At 40.2% G+C, this 12,782-nt stretch overlaps 1 pseudogene; it reads left to right on the top strand.

Annotated features, from left to right (window-relative positions):
- The first annotated feature begins 343 nt into the window (after positions 1-343).
- LOC135227711 (olfactory receptor 8G50-like) lies at positions 344-1,905 on the top strand (annotated as a pseudogene).
- Positions 1,906-12,782: the final 10,877 nt, after the last annotated feature.

Raw genomic sequence — 12,782 nt, 5'->3', positions numbered from 1 at the left:
CATTATTTTTTGTTTTTTGGATTAATGCCAGCCTCGTTGGAAGCAGATGGAATCTCATTGTACTTTTGATTTGCATTCCTCTAATGGCTAATGATCATGTGCATCTCTTCGTGTATCTGTTAGCTACCTGAATGTCCTCTTTAGTGAAGTGCCTGTTCATATCCTTTGCCCATTTTTTAATCTGGTTATTTTTCTTTTTATAGTTGAGTTTTTGCAGTAATATGTAGATTTTAGAGATCAGCCACTGATCAGAAATGTCATAGCTAAAAACTTTTTCCCAGTCTCTCGGTAATCTTTTCGCTGTTTTGATGAAGCATTTGGATGAGCATAGGTGTTTGACTTTTAGGAGTTCCCAGTTATCTGATTTCTCTTCTGGTGTTTGTACATTGTTAGTAATGTTTCGTATACTGTTTATGCCATTTATTAGGGCTCTTATTTTTTCTTCCATGATCTTTATCGTTCTAGATTTTGTATTTAGGTCTTTGATCCATTTTGAGTTGTTTTTTGTGCATGGTATGAGGTATGGGTCTTGTTTCTTTTTTTTTGCAGATGGATATCCAGTTATGTCAACACCATTTGTTAAAGGGATTGTCTTTTCCCCATTTAACAAACTTTTGGCCTTTGTCAAATTTCAACTGCTCGTATGTGGATGGATTTATGCCTGGATTCTCAGTTCTGTTCTATTGGCCTATGTATCTGTTTTTCTACCAGTACTAGGCTGTTTTGACTACTGTGGTGGTATAAAATGTCCCAAAATCAGGTAGTGTAAGGTCTCCCACTTTGTTCTTTTTCAGTAGTGCTTACCTTATTTGGGGCCTCTTGCCCTTCCATGTGAAGTTGTTGATTTCTTTCTCCATCTCATTAAAAAATGATGAGAATTAGATCTGTTTCACAATACATAAATTAACACGTACCTCAAATTTCTTCTTCTCTTCCTCCGTTAAATTCCTACAGGAAAATGGCAGGAGGAAATCACGCCACAGTGACTGAGTTCATCCTCTCTGGGCTACAGACAAACCAGAGCTTCAGCTTCCCCTCTTTCTTTTTTTCTTAGGAACCTATGTGGTCACAGTGATGGGGGACCTAGGCATCATCACACTGATTGGGCTTAGTTCTCACCTGCACACCCCCATGTACTATTTCCTTAGCAGTTTGTCCTTCATTGATCTCTGCTATTCCACTGTCATACCCCCAAAATGCTGGTGAACTTTGTGACAGAGAAAAACATCATCTCCTATCATGAATGCATGACTTAGTTATATTTCTTTCTTGTTTTTGATATTGCAGAGTGTCACATGTTGGCTGTGATGACGTTGATCACTATGTTGCCATCTGTAATATTTTGCTTTACAGTGTCACCATGTCTTACCAAGTCTGCTCTTGGTTGGTAGTTGAGGTGTATATGATGGGCTTCATTGGTGCCACAGTTCACACAGGTTGCACGCTAAGAGTGATTTTCTGCAAGGCTAAAATTATCAACCATTACATCTGTGATCTTTTTCCACTACTGGAGCTCTCCTGCTCCAGCACATATACCAATGAACCGGTACTTTTTTGCTTCAGTGGGCTCAATATTCTTGGACCAGCCTTGGCCATCCTTGGCTTGTATATCTCCATCATTGCCAGCATCCTGCAAATCCACTCCACTGCTGGCAGGTCCAAAGCCTTCAGCATATGCTGCTCTCACATCTCGGCTGTTTCCATCTTCTATGGTTCTCTAGCATTCATGTATCTACAGTCATCAAATGTCAGCTCCATGGACCAACGCAAAGTGTCTTCTGCATTTTACACCATTATCGTGCCAATGCTGAACTGCCTATCTACAGCCTGAAGAATAAGGATGTCAAAGTTGTCTTAAATAAAATCATTGAGAAGAGATTATTTTGCTTTAACAAAGATTTATAGTTTCTGGAGAAGATTCCATAGGAAGGAATCCAAAGTCAGTAACATATATACAAAAATAGTGAGATTATTGCCAACACTTGATTATTTGGAAGAAAGACCCCAAGGATAAGACTGGATTCCAAGTATAACTTGGAGGGCAGTCCCATGAGTGCAGTGTCAATTCTAGGATTTTCCATAGGTCACCCGTAGTAACCCACATTACCTCTAATCATTTGATGAAAATCTTCAAAGGCCTTCATTTGGGGGATTAGAATTTGTATATGTGGAATTTGGCAATTTGTTACATAAGATTTACCTATCATTATTCATAAAATGATCTGTTTGGTCTGTATCCTTTGATCCTCTTAATAATTTGTGTATTGGTCTTTGTTTATCAAAAAGTGTACAAATAAACTGGAAAAATATGGTCTCTAAAGTAAATAATTTTAAATCATTTGAAATGTACAAAATTCAATCCCTATTACTTCCTAATTGCAGAGAATTGTATTAAGGAATATAGGGGAAAGTGATGGTTAGTGAGACATAATTACCATACACAAAATGATAACTCTATGGTAGAAGAGATTGATAGACTAAACAGGGCTGAATACATTATGTGTATTTTTAATTATTTCTTTTGCAACAGTCTTCTTCACAGTTTTAGTATCTTGCTACCACCTCCATTCCCCAAAGAATCCTATATTAATTTTCCTCTAATTCTAAAAGGTTTTTCTTTTCACACATATTGTAGAATCACAGATGTAGAAGTGACATTTGCTGACTGTGCATTAAACCACATGGATCATTTCTGTGACCCTAATGCCTTGCAGCATGTTTTCTCCTTTCCAAAAAGGGCAATTGAGAGCTTGACATAACTAATGCCAGAATGATATGCTAAGTAACCTGTAAGTTTTTTAACTGTACCAGCTGCCCTGGCCTCTTCCCAAAAGTGTATGGGGGCTTCTCAGCTATTGTGGTCTTGGTCTTCCTCCTCTTCTTGTTCTTTTGGGAGATGGCCTTCAGCCTGCAAGATGACAGCTAGGAAGGCTGCCTGGCACTTTTGGTCTACAACTTTCTTTCTTGCTTCTTATCTCGGTAAGGGTAAACTTAGCAGGCCAGTTCTGCTAGCCAAGATATTTTTATATAACTTTTTTTTTGGCTTGTTACAAACATACAATTAGAGTTCAGATGTCCAGTATGCATATCTTTAGCTTAATAAAGAGTTTCTTATAATTGTTTTGTGGTGTGTACTCATTAGACCATCTGTGGGCTAGGTAATGCTTGCAAAAATGATATGTAAGCTCCAACGTAAAAAATTGCTTTTCGGGACTCCGTAAAGACAGCCTGTGTTGCTGTCAGGCTACCTGTTAGTGTCACCTCCTAATAAACGTTCTCTCTCTTTCTAACTGGAGTACTTTTCATTCGTTCAACGGCTCCAGGGAATGGAGCAGTATAGGGTAACAAATTTTGGTGCCCAATATGGTGCTCGAATTACTCGGGTGCTAGTTCTGTCTCCCTAAGGACTGAGCCCTGGGAAGGACCGAGGAAGAGAGAAGGTGCACCCCCCGTTGAGTTTTTGAGGTCTCTCCACATGTGGTGGCCCAGAGGTCCAGTGATGGGTGGGGTGGGAGGAACCCCATGGCAGTGAGCTCCAGACAGAGGGAGAAAGTTTCCCTGCCAAAGTAGGTAACTAAGAATCCTGTGGTAAACCCTCTGTAAATGCCATAGGGGTGTCGATTCTCATAGACTCCATCCAAGAATGGGTAACTGGGTCCCATGAAGTTGGAGGAGAGACTAGTGAGGTTCACAGTTAGAAGTGGGTACCCAGAGAGTAAGGTTCTAGATGAGAGTCCACTAGGAACTGGAATTATTTCAGAGGGGATTCCCTAATGAAGAGACATCTTAAAATTTTGTGTAATCAAGTGTGGCCTCAATACCAGCTTCCAGATGGAGTCAGATGGCTAGTGAATGATCTGTTTTGTTTTTGAACTAACAAGTGAGATTAAAAAAAAAAAAACCTGCATGTAGAATGTTTTATGACATTACAGAATGAGAAAATGATAAAACTTTTGTTTTAGCCCTTCCTCTGCAGACCAAAACTGAAGATGGAGAAAGGGATGAAGAACTATTGAATGTTCTTCTTATTCCCCCACCTCGAAAAGCCCCCATCAGCAACTATAAGTGACCCCTCTCTTGTGGTATCAGAGGATGAGGATTGGAAGGCATTAAAAAGGGGTGGAGGAGGTGAGACATATATGGTCTCCACTCCCCATACCAGGAGTTGGGCACAATTCACCCCAGTTCCCCCAGGAGGGCTTTACCCACTCTGGAAGGTGTCAGTCCCAGCTGCAGAAGGGCCACCTCAGATAATGGGGGTCCATAATCCATTCTGAAGCATGACAGCAGAGATCTAAGAGAAATTAGAAAAAGTGTGAAGATGAAGGATAAATATGGATGGAGAAAGAAGAAACCCTGGAAGATAGATATCATTAAAAAATTTACTGAAAAATGTAAAGTCAGGAACAGTCTATTAAATAGAAGGGAGATTTTCAGAGTTTTAAGAAAGGGGAAGCCCTTCATAGATATAAAAACATGTAAACAACCATGAAGGAATGACATTTTCACTTCAGAGGAAATGAGTTAGAAAGGCAGGCTGAGCACCTGTGTATTCTAGACTACTTCGAGTGCTGGGGATAAAGGTGGTTAAGAAGAAAATAAACTCTACCTGAACTGGTCTTTGTTTCCCAAGTGCTGCTTTGGAAACAAGGACCTTGAGATGGGGAATTTATGGTAGTTTATGAAACTAAGCATTTCCTTCTTTTGCCTCTGTTAATAAATCACCTTCAAGTGTACAAGACTGTATAATGAAGAGCATTGTATGCAAGTGGAGTGAAAAAATAAATAAATAAATATGTATACTACTGAATTGGGAGGGGGTAGGGGCTAGAAAGGAGGCTAAGAAAAAGAAAGAGACCAGGACATGAAGAAACAGGCCAATCTACGGGCCACTGCCTAGGATCAACTAGAGGAAAACAATGAGACCAAGGTAAGGATGCCCCCCCCCCCAAAAAATGTGCATTTTGCAAGGAGGAGAGACACTAGAAAAATGAGTGTCCCAAAAGAAAGAAGGGAAAAGGGCCAGACAAGATTTAAAGGGGGGACAAGCATTTTCAAGGAGTAAGGAAAGAGCAGGAGGAGGACTCTGAATGACAGAGACAGGGGGAGACAGCTTTTCACTTCCCTCCTACTGACCCCCTGGTAAAAGTTATGATACTGGAGCAGCCTTCTCGGAACTCACCCAGTAGCCTAAAGGACTTCCTTGACCAGCAGTACTGAGGTTGTCGGGATTACTGGAAAAGAGGTAACTAGACCATTTTTGTAGCCATGCACTGTGAAATAGGAAAAACCAAAATGTCCCACCAGTTTCTATACATGCCCGAAGGCCCAGTTCCCCCTTATCGGGGTGGGATTTCCCAAGTAAAGTGCATGCTGAAACGTCTTGATGAAAAAAGCTTGTCTCTGACAGTAATACCAGCAAACCCTCACACGGGACAACTCGGCCCAGAAAGCCGAATTTGTTACCATATAAGAGTCTTGGAATTGGCAGACGGTAAGAGAATTACAACATGCACAGATTCTAACTCTGTTTTTAAAGCTCTGCATGCACATGGAACCTTATGGAAAGAAAAAAGTCTCCTGAATGCAGGAGGAAAGAAAAATTAAGTATGGAACTGAACTGTTGCAACTTTTGGACACTGTCTTAAAACCTCAAAAGGTGGAAGTAGTCCACTGCCGAGCTCACCAAAAAAGAAATACCACAATACTACAAGGAAATATCCCCAATATACTCAGGAAGATCTACAGAGAACTCAAGGCTATGGTGCCACCCAGAGTCAGAGCTGGAAACACATCCCTGGTGGTAAGATTTTCATGCCCAACAATCAAGTTTTTAACTTAATTTTTTATTTACATCAGGATTCACATTTTGGGAGAGAACCATGTTTGATTAGATATCAAAACATGTCTTGAGAAAAAAGCTCATTATCATGCGGTTGACATTTGCTTACTTTGTGCAGTTAATAATCCAAAGACTCATGGGCTCAAGATTTCCAGCGCTCAAGGAATGAGGCCCTTTCCAGGTGAAATATGGCAAATTGACTTTTGTGAAGTGTTCAAAACTAAACATCTGATGAAATATTTACTGGTGTGTGTAGATTCTTTTTCAGGATGGGTAAAAGCTTTTCCTTTGCTGGACTGAGACAGCTAGAGAGTGGTATGACAGGCTTCGACTGCTTTCGGAATAAAGTGGAAACTTCACACAGCATGGAGACCTCAATCTTGTGGAAAGGTTGAATGAATGAATCAGACCATAAAATGTCATCTTAATAAACTGTGTCAAGAGTCCAGGCTGCCCTGAACAGATGTTCTGTCACTGGCTTGCCTCCAAGTCTGTATTGCACTTTGAGATACTTTATGGGAGACCAAATTGTCTCAACCAACTCTCCCCACAATCCTCCAGCTGAACTCCTAATGTAATGATGTCCCAATACTTGCTTTCTCTAACCAAAATTCTTTCCCAGTTACATCAGGCAGTGTGGATCTGGCAGAATTCCCTCCTGAGATAGCTGCACACTTTTTCCAACCCAGGGATCAGGTGCTTTTCCACATGTAGAAGGAACTCCCTTTACAGCTCAAGTGGACTGGATCCTTCACCATACTACTCAGCACTCATACAACCATGAAGTTTGCAGAAGTGAACCGAAGACCCGTCATTCCTAAGTCAAGCTCTGTCCAGCCAATAGTGACAAGAAGGATTGGAAAGCCCAACCCATCCACAGCTTAAAGTTAAGATTTTCTAGGGTTAAAAAGTAAAAATGTTGAGGGGGCCAAGATGGCTGACTAGGCAGACGCTACCTAGGACCCCTCTAGCAACAAAGACTCGGAAAAACAAGTGAATCGATCAGATACATGACAATCTACGAAACCTGACCATCAAACACAGATTTGAAGAGTTGACCTGAGTGACAGGTGAGCGAAAGGCTGCACCCTGAACCAGCGACTGCTTCTGGAACCTGTGACCCACCCCACAGCCTTGAGCCCCTGCGGTTCCCTGGTGCCGAGTGGTGGGGCTGATTGTGGCTTGCTGAGGTGGGGCAGACACGGGACAGAGCCCTAACACCTAGCTCCCTGGGGTAACCTCTGTAGAGACTCGGCCAGCACAAGCATGCTGCACACTGATGGGGTTAACGAGACAACGAACAACCATGGGGAAGCAGCAACTGTTTTTGGAGCCTGGAGCCAGTGTCCCAGTCAGAAAACCTTGGTGCCGGGCTTTGGACTGGGAGCAGGGGAGCTGAGCATGGCATCCTGAGATGGCGCAAACACGGGGCACAGCCCTAGCCCCCTGAAGTGACCTCGCAGGAAGCCCAGCCAGTGCACGCAGGCAGCACAGCGATGCGGCTGACAGAAGGAGAAGTCACCGGGAGGCAGCGACTGATTTTGGAGCTGGGAGTGAGGCATCCCAGCCCGGGAACCTTGGCCCTGGGCTTTGGACTGGGAGTGGAGGAACTAACCATAGCTTCTGAGACAGCACAAGCACAGGACGCGGGCCTGACCCTTGGGGGCAGTCTCTGCCCAGCCAGTGCACACAGTTGACATGCCGCTCAGGATTCTCAGATAAAACAGTCATCCCAAGCAAGATAAGTAACTGTCTATATTCCTGGGTGTACTCTCTCCTATCTATCTGATCCCTCCCCTCCCCTTCCCAGGTGGCTTCATTAACATTGGAATTTCCTGGGTCAGAGAGTGAAGTGCTCTGTGGTTTTTCTTTTTTTTCTTTGTTTGTTTGTTTTGTCTTTTCCTAACCCATTCTCCTGGCTTGAGAGAAGCAGCTACAAAAAACACAGGGACCAAGAATCCTTCCCTGACTTCCTGAAATTGGACTAAAAATACAGAACGAGCTCCAGACAAGCATTTGTGATCCACAGTCTTGGGCTTTCATCCCTACAGGGAACAAGGTGGCTATTATAATGCAAAGGCATTTCTGATAAGGATCTGACTGTAATTGTTTTAGCAGATTGCTGGAAAGATAAGTTTCCCAGGTCTGATATCTCTACTTATTCAACAAAGCCCTTGCTTACCCACAACAGGGAACTGAGGGCTGAAGCTCCATCCAAACCACCTAACCTTCTGCCATAGGGGTCTGAGGATAGTGACATCTACCAATCTGTAGAGGTACATGCATTGGGTGCCTAAGGTATAGCTGCAGGGCCCACCCACCAAAGTGCTTTAGGAATAGAGAATGCCAACCTCACCTCACTGGCACTTGGGAGAAGCCTGTCAGCATCCTGCCCCCCCTGGAATGTAACCCCCTGCTGCTACTAGAATCTGGTGCACACAACTATCACCACTACTCCTCTAAACGAATAGGTGATAGTCTACCCCACACACTTGGTGACCCAAAATCAGATTCTACTCAAGAATAGTGAATGGACTCTTGGGCTTATATTTCTGGTACTGGCCCAAACCAGCTGGTAATAGGACATAAGTGATTCGAAGGCTACAACAATCAAGACAGTGCAATCTAGTAGCCCATCTACGTATATTGAAAGAAAACAAAACAAGATAAGACTAAGTGAGCAAATATAAAATAAATCATTACCATATCTTATAGATGGCTCAGAGACAACAGTCAATATCAAACCACATAAAGAAGTGGACCATGATTGCTTCTGCAGCTCCCCAAATTAATGAATTAAAATCTTTCCCAAATGAAGATACAGTCCTGGAATTGCCAGATGCAGAACATAAGAAACTAATTTACAGAATGCTTCAAGACATCAGGGATGACCTCAGAAATGAAATAAGGCAATCCACAGAAAAAGCCAAGGAACACACTGATAAAGTAGTTGAAGAAATAAAAAAGATTATTCAAGAACATAGTAGAAATATTAATAAGCTGCAAGAATCCATAGAGAGGCAGCATTCAAAAATCCAAAAGATTAACAGTAAAATTAAAGAATTAGACAACTCAATAGGAAGTCAGAGGAGCAGAATCAAGCAATTGGAATGCAGAGTGGGGGGAGGCGGAGGATAAAGCAATTGACACCAATAAAGCTGAAGAAAAATCAGATAAAAGAATTTAAAAAAATGAAGAAAACCTAAGAATCATGAGGGACTCTATCAAGAAGAATAACTTGTGTGCGATTGGAGTTCCAGAACAAGGAGGGATAACAGAAAATACAGAGAGAATAGTTGAAGATCTATTGGCAGAAAACTTCCCTGACATCATGAAAGATGAAAGGATATCTATCCAACATGCTCATTCAAACCCTTTTCAGATTGATCCAAAAAGAAAATCACCAAGACATATTATCATCAAACTTGCCAAAACCAAAGATAAAGAGAAAATTTTAAAAGCAGCCAGGGATAAAAGAAAGGTCTCCTACAAAGGAGAATCAATAAGAATAAGTTCAGACGACTCAGCATAAACCATGCAGTCAAGAAGGCAATGGGATGACATATATAGAGCACTGAAGGAGAAAAACTGCCAGCCAAGGATCATTTATCCAGCAAAACTCTCTCTGAAAGAAGAAGGTGAAATTAAGACATTTACAGATAAACACAAGCTTAGAGAATTTGCAAAACTCAAAACACAGCTACAAGAAATACTAAAGGAAATTTTTTGGTCGAAAAATCAATAACATCAGATACCAGCAGAACACAAAGACACAGAACAGAACACCTTCATATCAAGTCAAATAAGGAAATCACAAAGATAAATTAAGATTAATTTTAAAGAGGAAAAAATGCTCAAAACAGGGAATCATTGAAGTCAATATGTAAAAGATCACAATAATCAAAAAGAGGGACTAAATACAAGAGGCATAGAACTGCCATATGAAGAGGAAAACAAGGCGATATAGGATGATACAAGTTAGGTATTTACTTAGAAACATAGGGGCAAATATTAAAGTAAACACAAAGAGGTCTAACAATTCCATAAGTCAAAATAGAAACCAAGGAAAACATAACGACTCAGCAAACATAAATTCGACTACTATGAAAATGAGGAACACACAATTTACAAAGAAATATGTCTCAGCACAAAAAAGTAAGTGGAAAAATGAAATTGTCCACAACACACACAAAAAGGCATCAAAATGACGGCACTAAACACATTCTTATCTATAATTACACTGAATGTAAATGGACTAAATGCACCAATAAAGAGACAGAGAGTCTCAGACTGGATAAAGAAACACGATCCGTCTATATGCTGCCTACAACAGACACACCTTAGACTTAGAGACACAAACTAAAACTCAAAGGATGGAAAAAAATATATCAAGCAAACAACAATCAAAAAAGAGCAGGAGTAGCAATATTAATTTCTGACAAAATAGACTTCAAAGTTAAATCCGCCACAAAGGATAAAGAAGGACACTACATAATGATTAAAGGGACAACTGGCCAGGAAGATATAACCATAATAAATATTTATGCACCCAATGACAGGGCTGCAAGATACATAAAACAAACTTCAACAGAGCTGAAAAGTGAGATAGACACCTCCACAATTATAGTAGGAGACTTCAACACATCACTTTCGGAGAATGACAGGACTTCCAGCAAGAAGCTCAACAGAGACACAGAGGATCTAATTGCTACAATCAACCCACTTGACTTCATAGACCTGTACAGAACACTCCACCCAACAGCTGCAAAATATACTTTTTTTTTCTAGTGCACATGGAACATTCTGTAGAATAGATCACATATTAGGTCATAAAACAAACCTTTGCAGAATCCAAAACATTGCAATATTACAAAGCATCTTCTCAGACCATAAGGCCATAAAAGTGGAAATCAATAACAGAAAAATCAGGGAAAGAAATCAAATACTTGGAAACTGAACAATACCCTGCTGAAAAAAGACTGGCTTATAGAAGACATTAAGGAGAGAATAAAGAAATTCATAGAATGCAACCAGAATGAAAACACTTCCCATCAAAACCTCTGGGACACAGCAAAAGCAGGGCTCAGAGGTCAATTTATATCGATAAATGCACACATACAAAAAGAAGAAAGAGTCAAAATCAGAGAACTGTCCCTAAAACTTGAACAAATAGAAATCGAGCAACAAAAGGATCCATGAGGCACCAGAAGAAAACAAATAATAAAAATCAGAGTTAAACTAAATGAATTAGAGAACAGAAAAACAATTGAAAGAATTAACAAAGCCAAAAGCTGGTTCTTTGAAAAAATTAACAAAATTGATAAACCATTGGCCAGACTGACTAAAGAAATACAGGAAAGGAAACAAATAACCCAAAAAAGAGACGAGATTGTACATATCACAACACACCCAACTGAAATTAAAAGAATCATATCAGATTATTATGAAAAATTGTACCCTAACAAATTTGCAAACCTAGAAGAAATGGATGAATTCCTAGAAAAACACTACCTAACTAAACTAACGCAAACAGAAGTAAAACAACTAAATAGACCCATAACAAAAAAAGAGATTGATAAGGTAATCAAAAAACTCCCAACAAAAAAAAAAAAGCCCTGGCCTGCATGGCTTCACTGCAGACTTCTACAAAACTTTCAGAGAAGAGTTAACACCACTACTACTAAAGGTATTTCAAAGCATAGAAAACGGTGGAATACTACCTAACTCATTCTGTGAAGCCACCATATCCCTGATACCAAAACCAGGCAAAGACACCACAAGAAAAGAAAACTACAGACCTATATCCCTCATGAACATAGATGCAAAAATCCTCAACAAAATTCTAGCCAACAGAATTCAACAACATATCAAAAAAATAATCCACCATGACCAACTGGGATTTATACCAGGCATTCAAGGTTGGTTTAATATTAGAAAAACCATTAGTGTAATCCACCATATAAATAAAACAAAAGACAAAAACCACATGATTTTATCAATTGATGCAGAAAAGGCATTTGACAAAGTCCAACACCCATTCATGATAAAAACTCTCAGCAAAATAGAGTTGAAGGAAAATTCCTCAACATAATAAAGGGCATCTATACAAAGCCAACAGCCAACATCATTCTAAATGGAGAGAGTCTTAAAGCGTTTCCCTAAAGAAGGGAAACCAGACAAGGATGCCCTTTATCACTGCTCTTATTCAACATTGTGCTAGAGGTCCTAGCCAGAGCAATTAGGCTAGACAAAGAAATAAAGGGCAACTGGCTTGGCAAGGAAGAAGGAAAATTATCTCTATTTGCAGATGACATGATGTTATACACAGAAAACCCTAAGGAATCCTCCAGAAAACTACTGAAACTAATAGAAGAGTTCAGCAGAATCTCAGGTTACAAGATAAACATACAAAAATTATTTGGATTCCACTACATCAACAAAAAGAACATCGAAGAGGAAATCAACAAATCAATACCATTCACAGCAGCCCCCAAGAAGATAAAATACTTAGGAATAAATCTTACCAAAGATGTAAAAGACCTATACAAAGAAAAATACGAAGTACTAGTGCAAGAAACTAAAAGGGACCTACTTAAGTGGAAAAACATACCTTGCTCATGGATAGGAAGACTTAACATAGTAAAAATGTCTGTTCTTCCAAAAGCCATCTCTATATACAGTGCACTTCCAATCCAAATTCCAAAGACTTTTTTTAATGTGATGGAGAAACAAATCACCAACTTCATACGGAAGGGAAAGAAGCCTCGGATAAGTAAAGCATTACTGAAAAAGAAGAAGAAAGTGGGAGGCCTCACTCTACCTGATTTCAGAACCTATTATACAGCCACAGTAGTCAAAACAGCCCGGTACTGGTACGACAACAGGCACATAGACCAATGGAACAGAATTCGAAACCCAGATATAAATCCATCCATGTATG

This window comes from Loxodonta africana, chromosome 15 (genome assembly GCF_030014295.1).
Source record: "Loxodonta africana isolate mLoxAfr1 chromosome 15, mLoxAfr1.hap2, whole genome shotgun sequence".
Lineage (NCBI taxonomy): Eukaryota > Metazoa > Chordata > Mammalia > Proboscidea > Elephantidae > Loxodonta > Loxodonta africana.
This window is presented reverse-complemented; position numbering and strand designations above follow the sequence as displayed.